We start from the raw sequence: 12,670 nt of genomic DNA, 5'->3' as shown, positions 1-12,670 counted from the left end.
GTCTACATGTTTAAAACAAAACTTGCAGAAGTAAATTAAAGCAATTTAGAGTACAGGAGTTTATATATATTATAACCATCAAGAAAATGATTTCTTAAGCAAGGCACAAAAAGCAGAATAATAAAAAGAAATTTAACATTAAAATTTAATACTTATCTGTGCTAAAAAAGGTCATGAAAAAATTAAAATGCAATTAAAAGATGGGAGGCAGACATTTCACCACATACAACAGATTAAAGATCAGTTTTATATGTATGAAATATAAACATACATTAAGATACATACACATTTGAATCATAAACATATGCGTTTCTGTAAATCAGTAAAGAGAACAGACAATAAAAGAATGACGAGAGCAAAAAAGATAATTCAGGGAGGAGGAAACCTAATGGCCCTTCAAAAACGATGTTGAATTTTATAAATAATCAGAGTAATCAAAATTAAAATGAGATAGCGATTTATAGCCGTCAAGTCAGAAATCATTAACTCCGAGGACGAGCGTTGGCAGGGACCCGGGGAAGTGCAGGGCCTCGCACAGAGCTGGCAGAAGGGGGAGCTGCCCCGAGCGCGGGGGAGAGCACGGGCTGTTAGCTGCGGACGGTGTCTAACAGACACACAAACGCGCACCCTGGTGGCCTGACCCGGCCGTGCCGTGTAATCCAACCGACTCTGCCCTGAGTGTCCTAAGGGAAGTGGATAAGGACATCTTTATGTCACTATACCTCATTCTAGCAAAACAATGAAATCAATGCAAATCCTCATCGGTATGGGAGTAGATACATAAATTGTGATATTTTTATAAAATGTAGTAAGAAACAGCAATTTTAAAAATAAACGAGGGTAATATAACCACGCAAATTCTGAGAACAAAACGTTTGGTAGCAAAAAGTAGTTATTGCCAGATACCACATTCCACACTTGAAGTAAAAATATATGTATATTTTAAAAAGCACAAATAATTTATGTTTCATGCATTTACCAAGCACGTTTTGTATATGCAGTAAAATATAACTGTACAAACATAAGACTGTACAAATGCCGATACGTGACACCTGTTCTCTCTGGGGTGACAGAGAGCAGGTGAGGCTGAGGGAGGTCAAACTGGGGACTTCAAAGTGACTGGTACAATTTGTTTCCTTAAAATAACTGCTCTAAAGCACATATGAGAAAAATGTTTACACGTGATGTAATCCTCTGGGTGGCGGGTACTGGGCATTGGTGGTGTCATCCTTAGTGCATTAAAAAAATAGCAACATAAAACAAAGCAAGTCAGAGAGCTCTGAATTTATATCCCTGCCCAGAGCCAAAAATAATGGCAGAGAAGTTTATACAGATAGAAAGAGAAAGACAATTCATGACTCTCCACAGGTAGGGCAGCCACTCCTTCCACAACCCTGGAGGTGGGAGGGCGCAGGGATGGTTGCTCAGGTGAGGGGACCGAATCCATGACTGTCAACCCCCATCCACACGCATGGCACTCGTGGCTCCACCGGCGACCCTCGGCAGACTTAGTGCTGTACAATGGGGAAGGGGAGCTTTCTAGAGCCCAGTTGCTGGGCGGAGGAACGTTTCTTCCGAGTCTCCACAGGAAAGCCGCAGAGTGGGCTTTCCAAGAAGAAAAGCACGTCGCCTGTGACTACACAGGGCAGATCCCCTCACAGGGCTTCTCGGAGGCTGGTGCCCGCAGAGTCTGATTAATGCAAAAAAAAAAAAAAATGCTGTCTTTGTCACCAGCCTTAAAGTAGCAAATTGACTGGCGTGCTTAAGTATTCCCATGGAAAAAGCACTCTGACTTAGGGACACCATGGTTGATACATGATTCTGTCTCTCTCCCTGGGAGTCACAAATATGGCAACAAGACCTTGGTAAGCTGGACCAGGGAGTCTTGGTTAGTTGCCCTGAATTGCCACAAATGACTATAAAAGGGTTGGTTGATATTTACTCAAGTGGCCTATTGTTAATCTGCATAGCACACACCCATTTAAATAAGAACCAAAACACTGCACATTCTACAATGTGATCACACTGGTTGAGAAACATAAGAATGATAAGGTAACCATAAAAGGACAGCGCAGGCAGAGCCCTGTGAAGGATGTGATCATCTGGGTGATCTTCGTGTACCTGTGGTCATCTTGGTGCCCAAGCACATGCACCACCATGCCACACTCAAGTCCTTGCAGAGAACATCCTGAGAAAGTCCAGATTAGTTTTCTTTTATTGCCACTGCGAGGCAGTGATAACTGAGAATAAACGCAGCCACTCCTGCTGAGAAGGCCCGAGAAACAGAATCCATGGTTTAAAGTACATGAGTTTCATTTTTAAGATACAATTATTCCCATAGGTTTCTCTTTATATTTCAACGTGTATGTGCAGATGTATATTTCCCTCATATATTTATTGTGCGTGTCTCACAGTACTATCCTTCACAAACATTTACAAAAGACTTGATCATAGCAGCTTGAGCTGCTTATCACGAAAGAGTCTAGCCTTGGCCAGTGTGGCTCAATTGGTCAAAGCATCATCCCGTAACCGAAGGATTGTGGGTTTGATTCCCAGTCAGGGCATGCGCCTGGGCTGTAGGTTCTTTCCCCAGGTCTGGGCACATACAACTCCTGGGTCTGGGAGCGGGTGGGAGGCAACCGATCAATGCTTCTTTATTGCATTGACGGTTCTCTCCCTTCCTCTCTCCCTCTCTAAAAGCAATGAAAAAATGCCTTTGGGTGAGGATTAAAAAAGAAAGAAAGAAAGAAAGAGTCTATTTAGCCATTCTCATTGAAAGAGGTGAAAACCAACAGAACAGGTGACTTTGTTTGTGCCAACAATCTATCTCCACACATGACACATGACAGCTTGTGAAAGACTAGCATACCTCGCATGACATACAAGATTTGGCACTAGCAATAATTTCCATAGCTTCAACAGAGTTACATCAGCAACTAGAAAATTTAAAGGTCCTTTCATTTTTTTCCTCTTAAAAGATAAAGGCCTTTTACTCTTTGAGCTGAGGTGGTCCTCCCCACTGTTGAGCAAAAACGCAAAGTAGGCAACAGATGAGGTAGGAACCTCACAGTTGCCACGCTGAGTTCCTGCCTGGACTCTTCTTGTCCTTTTCACTAAACTGGCGTGGCGAATTGTTTTGTAAGGCAGTGTGGATGTTTATTCCATGGCAATTTCAGAAGTAACTGCTCCCATTCATTCATGAATATTTGACTGCCCAAGTCTTCCTCATAAGGCTTGGATTTTTTTTAAATAAAGTTTTAGAAATATTTAAAAAAATTAAATGTTATCAGTTAACACTTCTAAAACCGAACAGCTACATAATAATTTGTCTTCTTCCATCAGAATTTCCATTTGTGTTGTAGGCTGTAGCCAGTGTTCAAAAGTGAACATGCTCACTCTCTCTTTCTTTTGTGCTAACTCTCCATTCAGCTTGTTTCAGCTGAAGAAGGTGGACCAGTGTAATAAAGTTAGGGAAATGGACCACAGAGTCCCTCTATTTGTTCATTTTCCTTTTGGTCTGGAGAATGAGCTTGGCTCCATTTCTAGCTAATAAAGAGACATTTAAAATTCATAGAAAAAAATCTAGAAAAAGTCATAGATCTCTTATCTTAGGAATAAAAGGGATAACAAGAGTGGATAAACTTTGTAAGACCAGCTTAGGCAAGTAGGGTATTTCTACTGTAGAGGTGAAACCTACTAACACCTCAGTTGAGCAGCAACTAAGTGACTCGCCCAAGAGTTAGGCTGCATCCCTGAGAATGACCTTCAGTTACATACAGCAAGGAACACCCACTTTCATGCAGGCTCTCAAACAGGAAACTGGCTGGATGGAGTCACTTTCAGGACTCAGACGTCTGTGTCATTACAGAGCAAGGGCCTAGGCTGCTTGACTGCGGGTCAGGCCACCCAGCCCTGCAAGGTTTAATGCCACAGAGAACAGCGGGATGGGCACAATTTCAACACACAGGGGCATATATATTTGAATATGTGTCTTATGGTATTTATCAGCTGACTGTGGTCTATGATATCATTAGATTTTGCTCCTAATTCCACAGTTGAACCATCCAGGCTAAATCCTGTTACAATGAAATGCCGTTAAATTATCCCACTTCGTGTGTGTTATGAACTGTCACCAGGCCTTTGAAAGACACGAGCCTGCAAAGAGGGTTTGTGCTAATCATACCCGAGACTGGGTCTGTCTCTGTTTATATTAGCGACTGTCACCGTACGGTCCTCATGGGACTTCTCAACTCTTCTGCCTCTAGCCCATCGTGGACTTTGCTGTCAGGAATCATCTCTAAACATGACATCGTCCTGTCTATTATTCTTCAATGACTTCGCATTGCTTAGGGCCCCGAGTCCCCAAAAGGCAATCAAGGCTCCATCCAAACTGGTTCTGGTCTGCTTTCCAGCTACTTTCCTTTCTGCACTCAACTTCATTCACTTTGCCACGTGGGCAGGCCCCCACTTGAACTACTTGCTATGTCCATGACACCTGAAGTACCTCCTCCTTTTCCTTCTCTGCTCACTTCAGCTCTTTTCATCTTGTAAGACCTACCAAACGTCCCAGGCCCACCCCATGGGCTCTTCTTCAGAAAGTTCTCAGTCACTGAATCAGGTGGGGCTTTTTAGGCTCTGAAGCTCCACTGTGTTTCCTTTGTCCCTTTTGTCCTCAGTTTATCACAGCCCATCTATGGCCAAGAGGTGGAAGTTGTCTTCTCTTTTCCAAACTATAGATTCCTTTAGGACAACAGAGGCTTAATAAACATATTTAGTGTTAGACTGACACTATTTAATGCTGAAAGGGTGCCTGAGAAATGTGATCATGTGGTGCACACAACAAAATATACTTAAAAGTCATCCAGGGCTTTTCAGCTGGGCCTTCTCATTTCCTAGTGCCCAAAGGGAAAGAGATCTAAGACTTCAGAAGCAAGACTTCATCCTTGCCTCCTCTATTATTTTGCATAATGCCCGGAAAATTATAGGTCCTAATAAAATGTTCTTTTTCTCCTCCAGTAAATGAGCCTTGGCTGAATGGAAGCAGAGCCAACCACGTCACCACAAGGCACACGATCTTTGGGTTTGATACTCTTTCTTAGTAGGGGAGAAACAACCTTGGGAGTGAGAATTGCCCAACCGGCGACCATAAGGCCAGCAGCAAAGAACAGGGGTAATAAAACACTCTTCTCTCCTTTAGGAGGAGCTGGGAGTGGGGCTATGGGCTTTTTGACCTGTCATTTTAAGATTAGAGAAATGTTCTTATATTTAGCAGTTTTTATCACCATAACTAGAGTGAAAGAAGTTCTAAAATGATGGAACGATCAGTCTCCTAAAATTGAATTCATCTTTCTTTTCATTGTTGTTCAATTACAGTTGTCCCCGATCCTTCCCCATTGCCCTCCCCTGCCCCTCCCACTCCACGCCCCCTGCAGGTCGCTGTCACTTTTAAGCTTCAAATGGAAAATATCTTTGATCAAGATATTTCAACAGATTGCTGAAAATGGAGAGTATCTGTGCTATTTCTTCTGGTAAGTACTAACGTGCACAAATTTCTTACCTAATGGATGAGAAAAAATTTTTTGACATACAAATGTTTTTTCTCGTGTTGACAGAAATTTGGCAATCAACGTGTGCCACACTTTTCCATACAAAGTGGCCTGATCAATCACTGGTCTTTTCTTACAAACCTGGTCATCTCTGTCCCCTTAAGAAAATAATGGTAGGGATGTTTTCCTCAGTGCAATACATAACTATGAAACAATGGAGTGTTTATTTTGGCCAAAGGTCTCGTCCATGTTCCCCCTTCAAAAAAAAAAAAATCAGGTTTGTAAATTCATAACACCCAAAAAAGTCAAGCTGAGGAAAAAAAACATGACTATAACCTTTCTTTTCTGCCAAAATTTTTAATGTGGACCATGCAAATATGTCTTTCAAAATTTTATTTTTAAATAGCTGAAAGAACCCATGAATATGCCCAATGTTTTTCCCCCAAATGATTTCCCAAAATTGTCTATTTGCTCCATTATTTTTATTCAGCTAAGAATGGGAGAAGTCCATTTTCTATAACTAGAACTCTCAACCCAAGTAACATTGTCTCTTCTAAAAAGAGAAATCAATTTTTCTCTTCTTTTATTAATGGGTTTTTCCAGCAAATCAAAATAATGATAATAATAATAATAGTAATAATAAATTAAAACAAAAGCCACCTAAGTAACATGAGAAAAATGTGCCAAATGTCTTCCGCTATCTCCTTTCTCACTAGACAAGCTCTTTGGCAGATGTAAATCGTTAACAGGAAACATGTGAAATTTTTGAATGTGTTGGACACGTTCTAGAGATCTACCACATAAATAGCTTTATAAACCTAAAGCAACGTTCTAAATGACACCCAGAGGCCAGTGTGTTGCAAGCCGGATGGGCAGAGAATAGGAAACACGGATTGAATCCTGAGCGATGCTGGCCTCAGCAACCCGAGTGGCACAGCATAGGCAGCAGGGAGACCATTGCTCAGACACCATGCTCTCTTCTGCAAACGTGGTACCAACGTCCTGGGCGCCCACCGCTGCGCCAGGAGAGAGCAGGCGAGGCCTGAGCCAGTGCACGGGCCTGGCTCCACAAGCTCCACAACAGCTGCTGTTCTTGCCAGATGTTGCCTTCAGGCAAAAAGCAGAATAGGACTCTTGACTGTTTGCCTCAGCCCCTGGCCACCCCGACACTCGATTACTCGTTCAGTACGCATGTCCAAGCTTCTGTCGTTTGCCACACGCGCCTGGGCCCAGATTCCCATGAAATAAGAGACTGGTTAAGAGCTCTTATTTCATGGGCCTGACATTGTAATGGGAGGAAATTGACTCTAAAAGGTAAACAGAGGAGTGAAAAGAAACAGTCCCATGAAATGACTGCTATAAAGAAAGCATCAAAATATAACCATGACTGGTATGGCTTAGTGAGTTGGGCATTGTCTCACAGACCAAAAGGTCACTAGTTCAATTCCCAGTCAGGGCACAGGCCTGGGTTGTAGGCCAGCTCCCGACTGGGGACATGCAAGGGGCCACCAACCGATGTTTTGCACGTTTATGTTTCTCTCCCTCTCTTTCTCCCTCCCTTTCCCTATTTTCTAAAAATAAATAAATAAAGTTAAAAAAAGAAAGAAAGAAAGCATCAAGGGGACCTGACAGAGGGCAAAGGGAGTGGACACGGAGGGGTGAGGGGGTTTCCTGTGTAGCTGGGGTCCCAGACACCTGGCTGTTGAACCGAGACCTGAATGACAAGAGGAATCAGCTACACCGAAGTCTGAGGGCGAAGCTCTCCAGAAGGGAAGACAGGAGCTTGGTGGGTTAGGAAGAGAAAGAGTCAGTGTGGCTAGAGCTCAGTGAGCCATTTGTCTTCAATTCAATCCCCTGTGATTACACACTCTTATGTCACTATCACATGTTCTTCAAACTTGGGATGAAACAGACAGGCAGGGACAACAACACACCATGCCTGTATAAGTGTGAAGAGGTCTTGGGGTCTTAGGTACACAACAATGACTCTCATGACCTGGAGGTCAAGAGCCTAACCTTCAGGCTGGTTTGTTTACCAGTGCTGATAGATTTGACTGTCTTCTTGCCACTGAAGACACACAGAGAACGACCATGGCTACTAGGGTGAAGGAGAGCAGCTGCAGCTGTGTGAGGAACTGGCCCAAACTGCCTGTCCTCATGGGGCCTCGGACCTGCAGGGAACGCCACAAAGCCTTTCCCGATTCTTCAGATCTGCACAAGATCACAAGGTGTCTTGTGGTACAGTGACACCTCTCTTGTCGTTAACTCCCACCATCTAGTATATTCCGCCTTGAATAATAGTTATTTCAGGATTTACTGTCTTGCCAGCGTCAACCAGTAAGTGACTTCCTGGCAGGGACTGTCTTAATAATTATTGTCCTTTCAGTACCTAACACAGAGCCAGGCACATAATAAATGCCCAAGAAATGATACATTTCCCTTGACTGGCTTTGGCTTTATTAGCCCAATATTCCAATTTTACATAGAGCAATGGCACCCAAATAATTGTTTTGTTTTGGTGTGTGGGTAATGAATTCTCAAGAATTTCCATGCTACCTACCAAAGGAAAGACTCCCAGCAATGCGTGGCACAGAGTGACGCTCAGTGAGGCTTGCCGAATGCACGTAGGCACGTCTGAGTGGACAAATCTACGAATGAATTCCAACAGCATCGTACTCAGGGTCATTCAATTCATTCAGCAACGAGTTCCTACTACGTGCTTGGCATCAGGCCCAGTGCCACAGAGACATGGGGAGCGAAACGGACACGCGTACTGCTCTAAGGGCACTGTTAGTCTCCCGGGGAAGCAGACTGAAGTGCTCACACATGTATGTAATTATAAGTGCTATGAGGAGATACACGATTTGGTTTGAGGATCACAGAAGGCTTTCTTGAAGGGTACCTGAAAGTCACGGTCAACTCAATTCCAAATGTAGGCCAGAGTCTATGCCAGCACGTAACCATGACGCCTTTTTAGGAAGCAGGACTGTAGCCAGAGAACATGTGACTGAGGACCATGACAACTGGCAGTAGACGAAGGTGCCTTCCTGGTACCTGGGAATGGTTCACTGAGAGAATATGTGGACCTGTCCTCTCTGGGCATCTTTGAAGCCATACTAGGACTGTTTACATGTGTCCTGACTGTGTGTGGTCTTGTTTAAAGACAGAAGGATTAACTCAGCAACCTCCAACTATCTTCTGCAGTCATTCTTTAGCACATACCACAATTTTTTTTTTTTTTACTAGACACTTCAGTTGTAACAGCTCAGCTATTTTTCTGAGGTATACCAGGAAAAATTAAAATTTATTTAATGAACGGAAATACAATGCATGGCCCTTAGTCTCCCATTATTCAGGAAAAACAGCAAAGTACAACTTTGGTTAAACTTTCCAAAAAGCTTTGGGCTGAGGACAGGCATGGAAAAATTCAAGCCCAAAGGAGAAATTTCCAGAAATTTAGAAGCAAGTGAAAACAGGGGGTTATAACAGTTCAGGACTTGCTGCCAGGAACAAAGTATATACGATATTATTTATTACTGAAAGCTTTTCAGAGAGGCAGCATCTGGTTTCAGGGAGGCCTTGCTTTCATCCCATCCAGCAGCTGGACCGAGCACCACAGCCCAAAGGAGATCAACCAATTTGCCAAGGTGACACAGAGCGCTAGCGACTCTTTCCAGATTAGACCACAAGAGCCTCTGGCCCCTGGAATGCCAAGATTAAGTCACATGACCCGCGGAGAGTTTTAACACTTTTTATGGACTCCAAGTGGATTCTTCAGTTTTCCTTTTCTATTTGTGTTTATGGTTTCAGAGTCCCAAAGTATCCTCCTTTCTCACTTTTCTCCCGGGGGCAGATCAGATGGCACCTTGGCTCCCTGTGAATGCTGAGATTCCCCGATGCCCTCCGCTAGAAATCCTTCATCTGGGACGAGTGTCCCCAAGGCAGGAAGAGTCAGAACTGGTGCTGCCCTGTCCCACTCGCGCTGGGAAGGCGGGACGGCGAGCTGAAGGCCAGCTGGCGCCAAGCCAAGGCGCTGGGCGCGCTGCTTCGCTCATGCCCAGTGTGCCCCGCTGAGGCCCAGGAGAAGCTGAGGAAGGCAGTCAGTCTGCCAGGAGAAAAGGGCCCTAAGCTTTCGCTTCTCTTTGAGCCTCTTTCCCTGGTGTTGTTTCTCCCAGAGCTCTGGCTGCAGAAAACACGTCTCTTCATTCCTTTTGCACATGACTTCCATACCAACAGGAGAAAAGGAGGCTGTTTTCTGCACATATGGTTTCCCCACATCCCCACAAGACAATGACATTTATAACACATGCAGCCACAAAATTTGTTTAACAAGAAATTTCAGCATTAATACAATAGCAAGTCAGATTACCCACCAGTCAATTAATCTCCCTTTGTATATGTGTGTGCATACACATACACTTAGTACTATTAGTAAAATTATTAGTATATTAAATATACAGTAATATCATCATTAGTTCTTAATATCATGATATCAAGAGGTCGATTTTAGGGAAACATCTAAACTTCTGGCTGGCGGAGAACAATCTAATGTGATTAGACCGGAGAGCTGAGGGAGCTAAGCCAGGTAGCTGTGGGAATGGAATCAGTGTACCCGAAAATGCCCTAAGAAGAGCAGGAAGGGAGTAAGACCTCCTTTGGTCCTTAGATCCTGCAATGGCAGGGGGCACAGCATCCAGAGAAAATGGGAATATATGACAATGTCCAGAAGATGTGCCGCCTAAATAAGGACAAACGTGTCCACTCTGAGTGGCAGCGACCTACCTTCCCTTCAAGTCTGAATGAACAATACCGCTAAGGAATATATGTTGTTCCAATACAATAGGATTTGGGACATTTTCACTTAAAACTCATTATAGATGTCAAAACACAGTATGACTACACAGCATTTCACTTTATGTTCCTTTACACCACGATTTTCTTTCATGGAAACCTATGAAGTAGGTCCTGATCATAAAAAATAGTGATGGCATTTCAAACACAAGGACTTATGTTTTGTTTCAATATACTTTCTAATCCCCTTTGCCTTATTATTCCAAGGGACAGCTATGCTAATCGAAACACCGCACTCATTCATTCCGCAGGAGTGCCTACTATGAGCTGCGTGCTGGCTTAGGCCCCGACACCGCAGTCATGGACAGCACAGACGCATGCCTACCCAGCCGGAGCTTCTAGCCCAGTAGTTCAGTCTTATTTCAAATTTTAGTGATTGTTTTGATAAAGCTCAGTTCAGGTTTTCAAATGGAAACCCCCATCTAAGGAAAATTCTTAAGCTGTGACTGTCTATCCAAAACTTATTTTCTCGACCCTCCAGTTAGACCACTGATATTAAGCCCACGGCCATTGTCATTCTTAGAGAAAAGAGCTAAGGCAGGATCAAGGATTCTTTTTCTTTGCTTTGAGAGATGAATTTCTAAATAATCAACGTCTAATGAGTTAACCAGCAGCTTTGGTTGCTCCATGCCAAACGAAGCACTCTAACCAAAGCCAGGACAGACCGCCCGCAGAAGATGCCTTCACATATTAAATGTAGCCCTTCCTCTGCCAGCAAAGCTAAACCCACACCCTCAGCCAGGCCCGGTAAATAATTATACATGGTGGCAATCAAGTACAAACAATCAGGTCTCAAAGTTTGCCCCAAGCACCAGCCCATAAACTCCTTTGTGCCAATAGGGATCAATATGACCACAGGGCACACCAGGAAACTGGCTACGACAGAAGTCACATTAGAAGTCACACAGACCTACACCTCTGCTGCAATACGAGCTCTGTCCGACCTTTTGCTGATGAGGGCTAGGGATTTTCACAACCACATAAGCACACCTACAGGTCTCTTCATGGGAAAAGCTAAAGGGGAGCCATTTTATATTTGAGATTCTTCCACTTTCCTCCTTTCTTTCTCTCCCCTCCCCCACCCAACTGTCCCATCTCCTTTCCCCTCACTGTTCCTCTCCTACTTTTCCTCCAGGGTGAGACATTGCTTCAGCCCTTCAAACGTATCACCTCATTTCACAAGCCGAGGAAGAGGGAACTCTGCAATCATCACCTGTTGCAGAAGGGGATCCCGAAGCCCAAGGCCCCGCAGCTGGGAGGCAGCAGAACCAGGGCCCCCGTGAGCCCATCTGACTCCAGGGCCTCGCCCGCTGCACCACACCGCCTCTTTAAGTGGTTTTTCACTTCAATGTCTATGATAAAGATGAACTGTTTTTTAGGCATTAAGTAGAAGAATAGCTGTGACACAGTATAAGAAATTAATCTTAATCTCTGCTTTGCTTGAGAGAAATCTAACGAACTCTCATGCACCAAAATGCTGTAAAGGTGGTTGTTAACGGGGCACCTCACTAAGGTTTTTAGGTCTGGACTGCACCGACGTCAGGCCTTTTGCCACTCTCAGGGGGGAGCACATTGACAAAAGTAAGGAATGGATACCAATTAGAGGTTATAACGACCCAAATGAATACACAAAAAGTAAACAACAACAATAATCTACCCAATAATGCCACCGTTATTCTCTGGACCTACTCCAAAAATAAGTCAAATAAAGTCTTTGTTTCTCTTAACACATTATTATTCATTTCATGGGTCAGGAAGAGCTTTTGGTGGGCATAGTTCGTAGATTTAAACGAAATAACTTGACGAACAGAAAGCAAAAATATTAGCTCCTGGAAGATTAACGCATGTAATAAACTAATGTATAAACTGTGATAAAATTGAAGAAATGGAAGGATGGCTCCCGTCCTCCTCTACCAAAGTTTTTACAACTCACCTCTGTTCCTACTGGTTGCGAGGGCTGGACCACCCACTAGACTTGCTCCAGCTAAGTAAACAGCTACAGTTGAGAGAAGTGCAAACTTCTTGGCTTACTGTTTTTACATCCACCCCGTGTTAACTCAGGCCTCAGTTCCCGCAGGTTACAGACTAACTCCAACAGAACGCACCTGGGATCCTAATCAGGCCTGACTGCAGACGCATGAGATCACTGTGAGTCCCCGACCTGTGCCCCCCGCCACCCTTCTTTCCTCTGAACGACCACCCAGCGCACGCAGGCCGATGTGACTTAGGAGACACAGAACATAACAACACTGATCCCGTGAAGAAAGGAAAAG

At 43.8% G+C, this 12,670-nt stretch overlaps 1 protein-coding gene across 6 annotated transcripts in view; it reads right to left on the bottom strand.

The window, feature by feature from the left end:
- GHR (growth hormone receptor) overlaps window positions 1–12,670 on the bottom strand; it is a 217,121-nt gene that overhangs the window by 134,904 nt on the left and 69,547 nt on the right. The gene's annotated exons all lie outside the window — the stretch shown is intronic.

Source organism: Pteronotus mesoamericanus, unplaced genomic scaffold (genome assembly GCF_021234165.1).
Source record: "Pteronotus mesoamericanus isolate MK-2021 breed Mesoamerican mustached bat unplaced genomic scaffold, CSHL_Meso_final contig_75, whole genome shotgun sequence".
NCBI lineage: Eukaryota > Metazoa > Chordata > Mammalia > Chiroptera > Mormoopidae > Pteronotus > Pteronotus mesoamericanus.
This window is presented reverse-complemented; position numbering and strand designations above follow the sequence as displayed.